The 12,823-nt window shown below is 48.1% G+C and overlaps 1 protein-coding gene across 4 annotated transcripts in view; it reads right to left on the bottom strand.

Moving 5' to 3' along the window:
• PITPNM2 (phosphatidylinositol transfer protein membrane associated 2) overlaps nt 1-12,823 on the bottom strand; it is a 125,920-nt gene that overhangs the window by 93,852 nt on the left and 19,245 nt on the right. The gene's annotated exons all lie outside the window — the stretch shown is intronic.

Below are 12,823 nucleotides of genomic sequence, written 5' to 3'. Positions count from 1 at the left end.
AGTACCAAAGAAGCCACTGCTCAGCCCAGGGCTGCCACAAGAACTGAGACATGCCCAGGTCCACATCATAGCTCAACACTAGTCCTTACCTGCCAAACACATTTAGGAGCCCATTCCCCTGCTCCTGGACCTATGTACTGGAAACGGACAGCTATCTAGGAACCCCTCCAGTGACCTGCCCTGTAGTTCCCCCAGCAGGTTACAGACACTGAAATATTCCAGGAACCAATGGCCAAGCTCAGGACAGTCTCACTTCAAAGGCTGAGGCCAGGCACCAGGACTAGTAAGACACTGGCTGTGGGTGCAAGGGCGAACAGTCTTGACAGAGGAATGATCAGGATGACAAAGTGATCAACTGCCAGTGAGCCGCACAGCCAGCAAGAGTCAGAGGAGAGAGAGAAGGAATGGGGACATGAAGAGAGCTAGTGAGGCACAGCAGTGGGAGGTGTGGCTGCAGAGAACAGCGCTCTTCACACACCGCCCACACTGCCCATCCTACACCCTAGGGAACACCATGGTGAGGGAGCAAGCAACTTTGGGGGGCTGGCCTTCAGAGACACAGCCTCCTTGGCAGTCCTGCCTCTGACCCCTGCGTTAATTCACACATCTTCATACTCTCCTGACCCCGGAGCCAGCAGAACACCCCAGATTCCCCAGAGTCCAACGCGGGCAGAGTCTAGAATTCAGGCTGCCCAGCTCGCTCTACATGCACCTGGTGCCATAGCTCACCAAGCTCTATGCAACCATTTCCATCCATCCCGATTCTTAGCTTTTACCATCACCCTTCTCAATAGCTATGAGGTCACCATTTAAGGTTCCCACATTCCAGGTAAGGGAAACATGGGGAGTGTGGAGCTTTTGTCATGCTGACACCTCAGTGGTGAGCCAGTTTTGTCAGGCAAGCCCCTCTAGTCTACATGACTCCCCATGGGTGAAGAGGACAATGGTGACTAACCCGGTGGAGACTAGGGGAAAGAAGCACTCTGGGACAAAACAAAACAAACAAACAAATTTAAAAAAACAAAAACAAAAAACAGAGGGATGCTGTGTGAACGTGTGACTGAATGCACTGGAAATCTGAGATGCATGCGGCACCAGGTTAAGTAGCAGACCTCACAGACAATCACTTGTGGAACAGAGCTCTGGGTGTTCCGAGCTCTGTTAGAATGAACAAATATATCACCGGCCAACCCAAGGTCCCTCCAAAGACCTGGAACATACACAGGGTGAAGTGAAGTGAAATCTGTTGCATGCCTGCTCCACATATGTGTAGCCATAACCCTGGAGCCCCGGTCTACATTGAAACAGTGTGTGCTGCTGTTCCTAGGAACAAGAAGAAAGCATTTCGCTACCTTAAGTTTTAAACTTAAATCCCTAGGATGCTCTTCGAAGATGTGGAGCATTGCAGGGCAGAAAACAGTAAAGCAAAACCAAACCTGCCTGGGAGACAAGCACGGCAAGAGTCGGAATTGCTTTCCTCAAAAGTTTTCTGAACCCTGGTGCTGTTTCAGTCAGTGGAAGTGAACTGGTAAGCGAATCTGTTTCTCCATACAGTTTCCATTAATAGATTATCAGTCTCTCCTCATTCCCACCAAATAAATGTCAAACAAACACTTAAAGAATACCGGTTTGATGGGGTGCCAAGTAGCTCCCTTGCCCAGACGTCCGCATGCCTCAAGCTGGCCCCGGCTGGAAGTGGGTAGTGAGACTGAAGCCAGTGCTGCCGTCTCCACCCCCTCCACCCCCGTTGACATGGAGACTGAGGCAGGTGGCTGCAGAATGGGTAGAGAGGATGGCACACGCGGCAGGTGGCTCCAAAGCAAACTGTCCAGGGCCTTGGAATGCCTCGGGGAAGCAAGGTCACTTTATTTTTAAAAATTTACATATACCTTAGCAACACAAAGCTCACCCTTTGAAAGCATCCAGACACTCCAATCAGTGCTTATTAGTCTATTCACAAGGTGGCACAGCCATCAGCTATCTTGATCTGCAACACTGTATCCTTCCTTAAAGAAACCCAGTACCCAAGAGAGTCACTTCCCTCCCAGCCCCTGGGGACCACTAATTTGCCTTCTGTCTGTGTTGATTTGCCTGTTTTAGACATTTTGCATCAGTGGAGTCCTACAGCATGTAGCCCTTTCCCGTCTGGCTTCTTTTTCTAGGGTTGTGTTTTCAGAGACCATGGCATGAGGCAGTATGCTATTCTTTTTCTTAATGTCTTAATTTTTTAATGTAATTTTTTTTTTTTTTTTTTGCAGTGCCTGTGACTGAGCCCAAAGCCTCACCAATGCCAGGCAAGCCCTCAGCCTCTCAGCCATATTCCCAGCTTACTTCATTCCGTCTTATAACTGCCGAACGGGGAGAACATGCCTTGTTCCTCCTCTGTGCATCTGCTGTTTGACATCTGGACGGCACTGGCAATTAAGGAAACACTGCTGTGAACACTCACGGACAAGCTCTTGTATGGGCATGTTTCTAATCTTTCCTAATCTTTAAGTAAAATATAAAATTTAGTTTGTTCATTTGTTGTTACACAGGGCCTCACCCATGATAGGCGGATGCTCACCATAGATGCTATCCACAGGCTACATCCCCAGGCCAAAGTCGGCCGCTTCGTTTACACCAAGGAATAAATACACCTATCTCCATTTTGAAAGCTATCACAACTCAACAGATAAAATGGGTACTGGGTGAGCTCAGTTCTTCTGTTGCCCCTGCAGAACCTTCTTCCTCCACCCAGAGGCTGCCTCTGTAATAACGGTGCCTGAGAAGAACTAGGCGAGCAAACCAGAGAGAGTAAGTGCACTCACTACACAGGGCAAAGTGTGAGTCTCACGCGGGTCCTCTACTCGGGGATGCACTTAGCTTAGAAGCAGTAGGCCAAGCTGTGCCCCTGTGCGCTCCCCCGCCCCCTCTCTCTCAGAGAGGGTATAGACAGATGGGCTCTGAAGTCAGGTTCTACCACATCCAGGTTCTGAGATTCTCTAGAACTTGGTTTCCTTATCTGAGAGAATGGCCACTGGTACAGACTTCAGGCATCTTCAAGAATGAGTCTGTGAGAGCAACCACTTAGCACCTCGCTGGGCACACACTATTGCTACCTCACTCCCTCATCAACACATGGACACATAGCAGTCCCTGATGTGAAGGCTCAGCTCACAGCTACTGGGCAGGGGGCTCAGATAGTCAGGGGGCTGAGCGCTATACCTGGTTCCCTAACTGTTCCTCACAGACCATCCCAGTTCTATGTGTACCCTAACCCCCCAGGCCCCGACAGGGTCTCAGTGTGTAACTCATTATGTAGATGAAGTTAGCTACTAAATCAGAGATCATCCTGCTTCTACCTCAGTACTGGGATGAAAGGCAGGCAGCACCATGCCACAGCTCTCTTTTGAGGGCTGAGTCTGTGTTCTCCATGAGACTAGTTCCTGGCCTTCCACTGTGTCACCTTTACCCCCACCTGAGACCAGAAAATGCCTGCCTCTGAAACCCCATATCTGGGCAGGCTGGCTGAGCATCTCACTGGCTCTCACAGCCAAGTGAGTCTTCTGTGCCCCTCACCCACCACGCTGCTCTTTCTCAGGCCCAGTGTGCTGCAGTCAGTGGGGACTCTCAAGACCTTCAGTGTGGGGCCATTGGGAAGCCACGAGAAACTCTTCTCTCAGCTGGTGGATGGTGAATGCAGAGCTGAAGCATGATCCTGGGAAAGCACAGCCGGGGCAGAGGGGCCCAGCAATGTCTCCTTGAGAGTGCAAGAGTTCATGGGGGAAAAACCCGTGTATACACACACACACACACACACACACATACACACACAGAGGGATGCATGGCAAAAAAAAAAAGAGAGAGAAAGAGAAATTCTTAGCCTGCAGCAGTTGGTAGCATTATGTAAAATCCCAAGCCCACAAAAATATCATTTGGATGATAAAAAGTTAAATTTAGCTAAGTACAGAGTGACTAATACTATGAGGGAGAGGCAGCACCCCCAGCTGCCTGGAGCTGATTCAGCTGGCTTTTAGAAACTTCTGACAAGTAACCAGGGCCCAGTAGAGCACAGAATAACAGATTATGTAATGAGAGGCACAGCCTGCAGCAACACAGAACAGTGCCAGTGGGAGACTGTGGCCGTCTTCAGGGGAAGCACTGGGCCCGGCCTGAGGTGCTCCACCAGGACCCTCAGAGAGCTGACTCAGGGAGTCTGTGCTTCAGAGGCGTCCCTCAGTCAGCAGTGCTGGCTCTAGAACAGGTCTGCAAAGACCTTTCCCAGAGTGGTTAAGGCAAGAAATCAGGACCTTGAGGTGTCCCCTTTCTTTGAATGGCCCTTTGACCTGTTGTAACCAACAGGCTGGGCTCGAAGTAACACTGGGCCAGGTTTGAACCTCCATCTTGAGAAGCCTAACTAAAAACTGAAGGCAGGTATGCAGACAGGTGTGTGTCCACCTAAATTCACGGCAGCACTCTAACAGCTAGAAGCTGTTCAAGGATGGAGGTCCAAATAAGTAAAATGTGGTCATCAATTCAGAGCACATCCATTTGTAAAAAGGATTCCTTTTAAGAATGAATTCAGATACATCCTATAGTACCTGAAAATATTCTGCCAAGTGAGTTAAGCTGGTCACAAGAGAATAAATATCATCCATTACATGAGATAGCTAGGGCAGTCAGGCTGGTAGAGACAGACAGGAGAATTGGGGGGTCACGAAGCTGAAAGGAAGGGGGTAGGGAGGCAGAGAAACAGATGTGAGGCATGAGTTTTAGTTCCCCATGCAACTGTCTCATGAGGGATGCGTGCCCAACAATAAGAACACACTTTAATGCCACTGTGTTGCACACATTAGAATAATTCAGTTCCAAGTTGCATGTTTTATATGCATTATCCCAATGGGAAAAATAAGAAAAGCAGAAGGGAGCAGCAGAGGCAGCTGTGGCCTGGATGTGGCTGACTTTGTGCTGTGGGGGTAGCAACAGTCACTTGGGAAAGCAGTTCCCTGAAGGTCACTGAGCTGGGAGAAGCCTGCCCCAGACATGGGAAGAAGTTGCATGCAGGGAGACCCTGCTGCTGCCGCCAAACACTAGCATGGTCACTCCATCCCAGGAATTGTGCCACTTGGAAGTGAGGCTTCCAGCTGAAGTCAAGCTGTTACAGCTGACACTAGAGAACAGGGGTGTTGCAGTTGCCAAGTCCTGCCCAGATTGCTACCTCAGAAGAGGCTAGCACATGAGAGTTTTGGGCCACTTTTAGGTAGCAACAGACAACTGACGTGGTGTAGCTGAGGCGTGTGCAGAAAATTGTTCCTAATAGGAGACTAGGGCGGACCTTTTGTCCTCTTCAGAACACATGAGTCACTAAGAGGAGCCTGTGCTTTAGTGAGGCTCGGGAAGAAACTGACTTTCGGCACCCTAGCGGGGTGGGTGCTGGAATGAGGCCGGGGCTGAGGTCTCACAGCTGCACTGAAGCTGAGACTTCTCTAGTGACCCTGTGGAGCAGCTAGGCCATCCGCTGACAAGCTCCAGCTTCATTGTTGTCATGTGTTGTGCTGTCCAGAGCAGGGACTTGAACATGGTGTGACACCGGTGGGACTTTCTGTGTACAGTGGATGATCCTTAGTGTGGGAATGAGACTAGGGTGCCAGCTTGAGACTCTGTCAGTCAGCTCTGTCTGTCTGTGCCTCAGTTTCCTCATCTTCTGAGCGTGAATGTGACCCCACTCAGATGGCCCCACCTCCCACAGTGCTACAATTCTAACAGAAGGAAGTGTGGATGTGTGATCCAAACCCCAAGCTGACTCCAGGTGAGACCTTACATGCAAAAGAACCATGGGCATAAGTCTAGGAAGTTAATTGTTGATATCTATATTGATAATCCAGAGATCTGACACAGAACAACTGGACACTGGTAATCATACTAAAAGCACATGCTATAGGTCCTTTGTTCGCGATATTCAGCAGTCCCTGGTTCCAAAACACTTACAGCTTACGTTCACTCCATGAGATGACAACAAACAGGGAGAGGAACATCTGCACCAAGATCCCTAGTTGAGGGTAATCTGCACACTTAGCTGTGTGCTTCCTGGTAAACAAAACAAAGAGGGAAACAAGCTAGCCCACAGAGCTATGGCACTCTGGAAAGCAGTGGCTCGTGAGAAGCAAACCTTGTGTTGGTGAAGAGCTGAGGGGAACATGGTACCTCCTCAGTGTCTGAGAAGTAACAGCCAGAGACCACGGTTGCCTGAAGCCTTCCAGGTGACAGGGGTGGCTTTGCAGCCCTGCCTGTGACCTGACTGGCTGTCAGGAGCTCCTCTTAGTTACTCTTCATCCTTGCTAGTGTCAACACAGCAGAGAAATATTTACATACCACACCACTGATGGGTTGTTTGGACCATCTGGCTACTGGATGTGTTAAGTATTTGTCAAACACATGGCCCTTCCACAAACGCTGTGCTGGAGGCTGGACCATAGAGACTAAAATGGCAGCCCATCATCCCTCTCTACCATGGAGAACAAGAGCAGCCATCTCCTATTTATCTCTCCATGGCTTGTGCCTACGCCTCAGTCACCTGCAGCTTGGGAGCAGGGCTCCAGGATGGAGGCTTCCACCCCGGATGTGAGCTCAGAGTTCATGACAGTCAAGTTCCAGCTGAGGGACTCTTCAGTAGTCAAGTGCTCCAAATGAGGTTTCATGTGGCCAGCCAGCAGAATGACTGCAGGGGACGGCTGGGAATTCTCAGAACAAATCAGTTCAGTTGTCTGTCCTGACAACAGTTTCTGTCACTTTCCAACATGGCTCAGGCTTTACAGCGGCAGCCAGTGGAGGATGGGAGCATTAGCCTTGCCCAGTGGGAATTTCTTGGCTCTGTCCGTGTCTCTGCCAAGTTCTAACTCCATTCTGGACCTGTGGAGATTTTTTTTTTCTGGGTTGACGTCAATTTCTTCTCCTTCTTCTTCTTTTTAAGTTTAGGGTGTTGGGTGGGTTGTTTTATTATTATTTTCTTAATTTTAGTAAAGGCAAAGAAGTTCTTTTCAGAGCCTGTTCTAAAGTAGCAATTTTCTTAATGAGGAGCACATGCTTGCCACCCACATGAGGAGGCTGTGTCAGTGCTGATCACAGTGCCCTGTCAATGTGGCGAGTCATGTCACCTCCCTGACAGCTGGTGAGTCAAGGGGAGCTGCTGGCTGTGCACTGCATGGCCAGCCGGGGCTTACTTCAGGCACTGGCATGGGCTTCCCGGGGGTATACTAGCAGGGAAGGCCTGGTCGTGCTTCTTCACATGAGCCCAAAGCAAACTTGTTCTACCTGCAGTTTCAAGCGATCTTCCATGAAGCTAGATATGGTGGGACCCCCCTGCAGTCCCAGCACTTGGGAGGCTGAGACAACACAGGTCAAGGCCAGCCAGGGCTGCACAGCGAGTTTCTAGCCAGCCTAAGCTACTAGGTGTCTCAAACAGAAAATGAAAAACAAAAGAAAGTCACTATTTGAAGAAGAGAGAATAAACTTCTCCAGGGCTGATTCTGTCCTCCAGGGGCAGTTAGAAAACAGTGGGCAGAGCCTTCAATTCATTCTGGAAACAGTCATTTCAGAACGTCCAGAAGTAATAATGGTCTTAATAGACTATCATAAATAAGCCCCAGGCATGGTGGCTCGTGCCTGTATTCCCAGCACTCCAGAGGTGGAGGCAAGAAGATATCAAGGTTAAGGCCAGTCTGAGATAGTGCATTCCAGGCCACCCTGGAATAGAGCGATACCGTGTCTCAGAAATAAACAGGCTGGGTGGTGGTGGCTCATACCTTTGATCTCAGGCAGAGGCAGGCAGATCATTGCGTTTGAGGCCAGCCTTGGTCTACAGAGTGAGTTCCAGGACAGTCTGAGCTACATAGAAAACACCCTGTCTCCAGTTTAAAACAAACAAACAAACACTCCCAACAGGGATGTTGTGAGACCAGAAAATTAATGTGCTGTAGTCTGAGAGTTCTGACTCCCTGGGTTTTATGAGTTTGGATGGTACCAGCTTCCTGGAATCTGTTTTCGCTATCAATAGCCATACTGTTCTAACTACTTCTTGGGTAGTTAGTTGGGATGCGCCAACACAGGTCAGGGACCTCTCCGTATTGAAACGCCACATGAAAGGTCATTGGTCTTCCCTTTGCAGGGAACCATGACCAAAGCCAGAACCCTCAGCCAGAGGTAGCAGTGTCCCATCCACATATGAGACAATTCCTGTCCATCCTAAATGAGTACACAGCTGGCCATGGCGCAGCACTGAGGCTAAGTGTCAGTGTCTCCTAACAACAGGTACAGTGTGAGTAACAGCTTTCACTGACAGAACACCTTCAGCACTTCAGTTGGCAGCTGTGAGGAGCCAATATATCTCCAAGAAGCTTCTCCTTGCAGCTTGGAACCCTGAACCCAGCAGAGGGGAGTACCCATGAGCAGCTGCTCTAAGCTACGGTGGGGTTCTAAGGAGACACCTGCTCTGCCCATCTGCATCTAGAAGAACCAAGCAAAATGCTCATTTTATAAATTTTATCTGAGCCGTGGGGAAAACAAGAAAACCATGAAGAGGATTGTGCCCAGGGCACTAGGAGGCTCCAAAAGGTTCAGCAGCAGGCTGGAGCCACACTTGCAAACAGTAGAACTGAGCAGGCCAGGCCTCCCTGTTAGGGGACAGGACCACAGGCCATGGAGGCTCAGCTGGTCCAGCTGTTCACTTTTTGGGGTGCCCCCTTATCTCTGGTATCACTAGCATCTCTACATCTCCAGATCTGACCCTAGGGAACAAAATGAGCTCCAGGGTTGGCCAAGCTCTCACCAATGAAGGTGGGCCAAGAACCACCAAGCTGGCCATGCTGATAGCTGTGTGCTTTCTCTTTAGATGGGTCTTTCCTATTGCCTTCTATCCCTCTGGGTAGAAGAGGAAGGCACTAGTGAGATGTGGCTTTCATGTGAGGTCACAAAGATGGAACATGGACTGCACTGGCCCATGTTCAAGTGCACAGTTCAGTGGCACTAAGGTCATTTATTACGTTGTGCAACCACTGTAACTACCACCCTCTGTCTTTAGAGTCTTCATCCTCCACACTGAACTCTGTCCTCATTAAACACAAACTAACCCTCCATTCCAGCCCCAACTCCCAGTGACTTTTGCAAACTTTTGTAGCACTTTACAATGTCCTTATTTGGAAATTTAGCTTTAATTTTACAGGTCTGTGCGACTCAAACTTGTAGAAGGCCCTCCTAGGAACATATGGGCTTCCCTACACATGAATTTCTGAAAGACCATTTTTATCAGGCTAGGACACTGGGACCCAGAAAGATTCCAGTTGTTTCTTAGATGCCTTGTGATGGACAAACTGACAGAGAGGCAAGACTGAGGAAGCCTCTCCCCTGCCTCTTATGAGGAAGAAAACTTACAGAAGACAAGACTCCTGAACTCTGTCATGTACTCATGGGTCTAACGCTCAGGGCAGCTCTTGCCTGCTGACTGCAGCCTGCCTTCTGAGTGGACAAGCCCTTTATCCAGGACTTGTCTTAGACTTTTTACTTAAAACCTCTTCCCTAGCCTGGGACTTTGAGGTTACAAAGCAACCCCTCCTGAACTCCACGATTACTCGGCCTAGAAGGCCTGTCCACGGAACACAAGGATGATCATCCGAGAAATGTGGCAATGCTAAATGAAGCAACAGCGGCTCCCTCGTCAGTGTGCGCCTCAGTAAGTTCGAAAAGCAGTGCGTAAGAGTGGGCAGCTGTTTCTGTCCTTTAGAACAACACGTTTTGATATATGTAGAAAATGCCTTAGAAAAAACATACGCACATTCACACATAAACATACATAGACACACACAACATATAAACACAGTTACACGTATAAATATGCCTAGATATACACAATATCACAGATACAAACACACACAGAGACACATAAGCATACACAAACACACACACACACACACACAGAGCTGTTGTCCAGCATTGTCCCTGAGGAGGAAAACTAAGTCACTGAAGACAAGGGTAGTAAGATGTTGGGCGTTTGCATTTGGACCATAAACATGTATTGTTCATCCGAGTAATTTTAGAAAAACAACATCAGACTTCCTATTTTATTATTCTATAGTATATATGTTTTCGTTCCATAAATTACAGACATAATCAAATTTATCTTTGGAGTCACGTGCCATGCACAACTTTCTCAATGTTTCGCCATATGTTTTTTTTTTTTTTTTAATGAATGACTGAGCAAATGATTAATAAATAGCAAAGAAAAACATAGGGGGAAAAAATCATGTTCTTTGGATACTAGAAAACTCGGAATCTTATGTTACAAACCGGGATGGATTCTGGGGCATGAAGAAGATTCAGGATGTAAGATGGTACTCACCACTAATAGTGCAATTAACAGACCTTTACGTTGTTTGATTTTTTTAAATAGTTATCTTAAGGTGCTGGCATCTGAGGCTAGCTTGAGCTACAAGAAACCCTGTCTCAACCCTCTGACCAAGGATGGAGGAAAGGAGGAGGAAGGTGAGAGAATGGGAGGGGCAAAGTGCAAAGAAAACAAAAAGTGATTCAAATATCTTCAAAATACACTTTTTGGACCCATATTATTAACTAATTCTGTGAACCTCCTTCAACGATCAAAACAACAACAAACCACTAAACAACTGCTGTGAGCTGACTCAATTCTAGGGACTCTCCCAGGATCGCTAAATGCATAGCTGCAGCACTCTTCCAGATTCACCTCCAATTCCTTTCTGATTCCCAGGCTCGCCAAGGATGGCAACAGCCCTTACTAGGCTGAGTAGCCAGTCATAATATGGAGAAAAGCTACGGCATAGGACCTAGTCCTATGGCAATCACAGTAGCCCCCGGAGTGTCAGAGAAGCATCCTCTGATTTAAAAAAAAAAAAAATGGTAGAAGTGAGAAATTACAAAACCAGAAAAAGAGAGAAGACAGGACTAAAAACGAAGGAGAAGGCTAGGCCATTGAGAAAAGAAGTATGTGGTCCTTCCTAGTGGTGTCATCCTGAGCGCACTGGCAGACACACACCGATCAGTCATCTGTGGTCTCAGAGAACAACTTAGCTGGTGATGAGACCTTCCCTACCATCCCATGCCTCCCTTCAGTCACATGATTCAACCGTCAACTGAAGCGTCTCCAGCAGTCTCTAGTTAAAAGACAGGTAGGAAGTGCTTTTGCAAAAACCCTTAAGAAATGTGATGGCTGGCTGCCAAGGTGCTCTTTCACAGTGCCGAGGCTTTGCTTTCCAGCAGGAGGAAGGGGTCCACCCCGCTTCTCTCACCTGGCTCTCCTGAGCACACTGCATACCTTTCCACAGTACACACAATACACAGCAGCATCAAGATGCCAGAGGAGGGACCTCAAAGCCAAAGGGATATTCTAAGACCTACTCTGGGATGGAGCATGGTTTATCTTTCCCACAATTGCAGCCAGAGATAATGGATATCTGGCTTCTGTGATGATGACTTAATGGTGCACAAATCTGTTCTAGAACATTCTGAGAGACTCATCAGCACTCCATTGGGAGATCTAGAGCACTCTGCACTATAGCCTGCATATTGCTGCCCCTGGGTCTGCTGAGGTCCTGAGTCCCAGGAGGCAGCTGGCCCAACTGCCTGAATGCCACTCTTATTAACTGAAAAATGGGGCCCCCATCTCCTGACACCCAAGCGAACAGGTGTCAGAGGTCTCGTCCCCACCAAGTTCCCCACCTGGTTTCTGCTGACACATTGGAATGTAATGATAGTTGTTTACTTAGATTCTAACTGGCTGCCATATTATCTGGCTACTGCACGGCTGGTCATTTTCCAGCTTATCTACTTTACAAACCCAAGACAAGTAAGTGTATCCACTCAAAACATTAATTTTTAATGAATTTTTAAAGCCTCTGCTCCAGACTACTTTATTGCATCTAGACTAGCAACTAATAAGGAGAGGATATTTGCCTTAAAACGGACATTTATGGTCATTTCGCGTCTCTAGCTGCACCCCCAGGACCCTGCCTGTCTTGCAGCTGCTCCTCAGGCCTGCTTTAGAACTGGCACTAGAGTGTTCGGCTGGTTCAAGGAGGGGAGAGAGCATGACGGGTGATGTTATCATGCAGAAGGCCTCACCTGCCCCTCGGTTTCTGTTTTTCAGAGTAAAAAACTTAGCTTCATCAAATGCTTTGCTATATCGCTCACCCAAATCATCTTCGTGGTTTTTGGTTCCTTTATTTTTTTTTTTTTTTAATTTTATTTAGCAGGTCACCTAATGTTTAATCATCTTTTACATTTATGAGGCTGTAACAAGTCCTGTGCTGGACACTCTACTTGGGAAACAAGGGGAGATGCAAAGAAAGGAAGAAGTCCTGCTGCAGGCGAGAGGAAAGGAGCGCAGGAACCACAGCAGGTGCACAAACATGCGCACGCCTGCACACCATGGGGACAGCCAGCTAGTCCTTGTGAGCCGATGTACCATCCACCAGGCACAGTGAGGACTCTAGACATCAATCAAGCTAGTCACAGAAGGTTTCCTGCAGGAGGTGGCACAGATAATAGGGCAAAGGGGCAAGAATGGCAGCCTCTGGATTGGAGTTCAGTCTCATAGACCCCAAGGCATACTTCTTGTCTACAATTTTCTCAGCTGGGAAACAGTGGAAATAGTTACAAACTGTAGGGGACTGTGGGCAGTAGCCAGTTCAGACTCCATTTGTATGCTGAGACTGAGGTTCCAAGAGGGAGCTGATCTGTCCAAAGGACACAGCCATTCCAGTCTCCTTGGCTCTAAGGGGAAAGGAAGAGAAACCAGTGAGACTCTGAAGCCATGAAC

This window comes from Micromys minutus (genome assembly GCF_963924665.1).
Source record: "Micromys minutus genome assembly, chromosome: 29".
NCBI lineage: Eukaryota > Metazoa > Chordata > Mammalia > Rodentia > Muridae > Micromys > Micromys minutus.
This window is presented reverse-complemented; position numbering and strand designations above follow the sequence as displayed.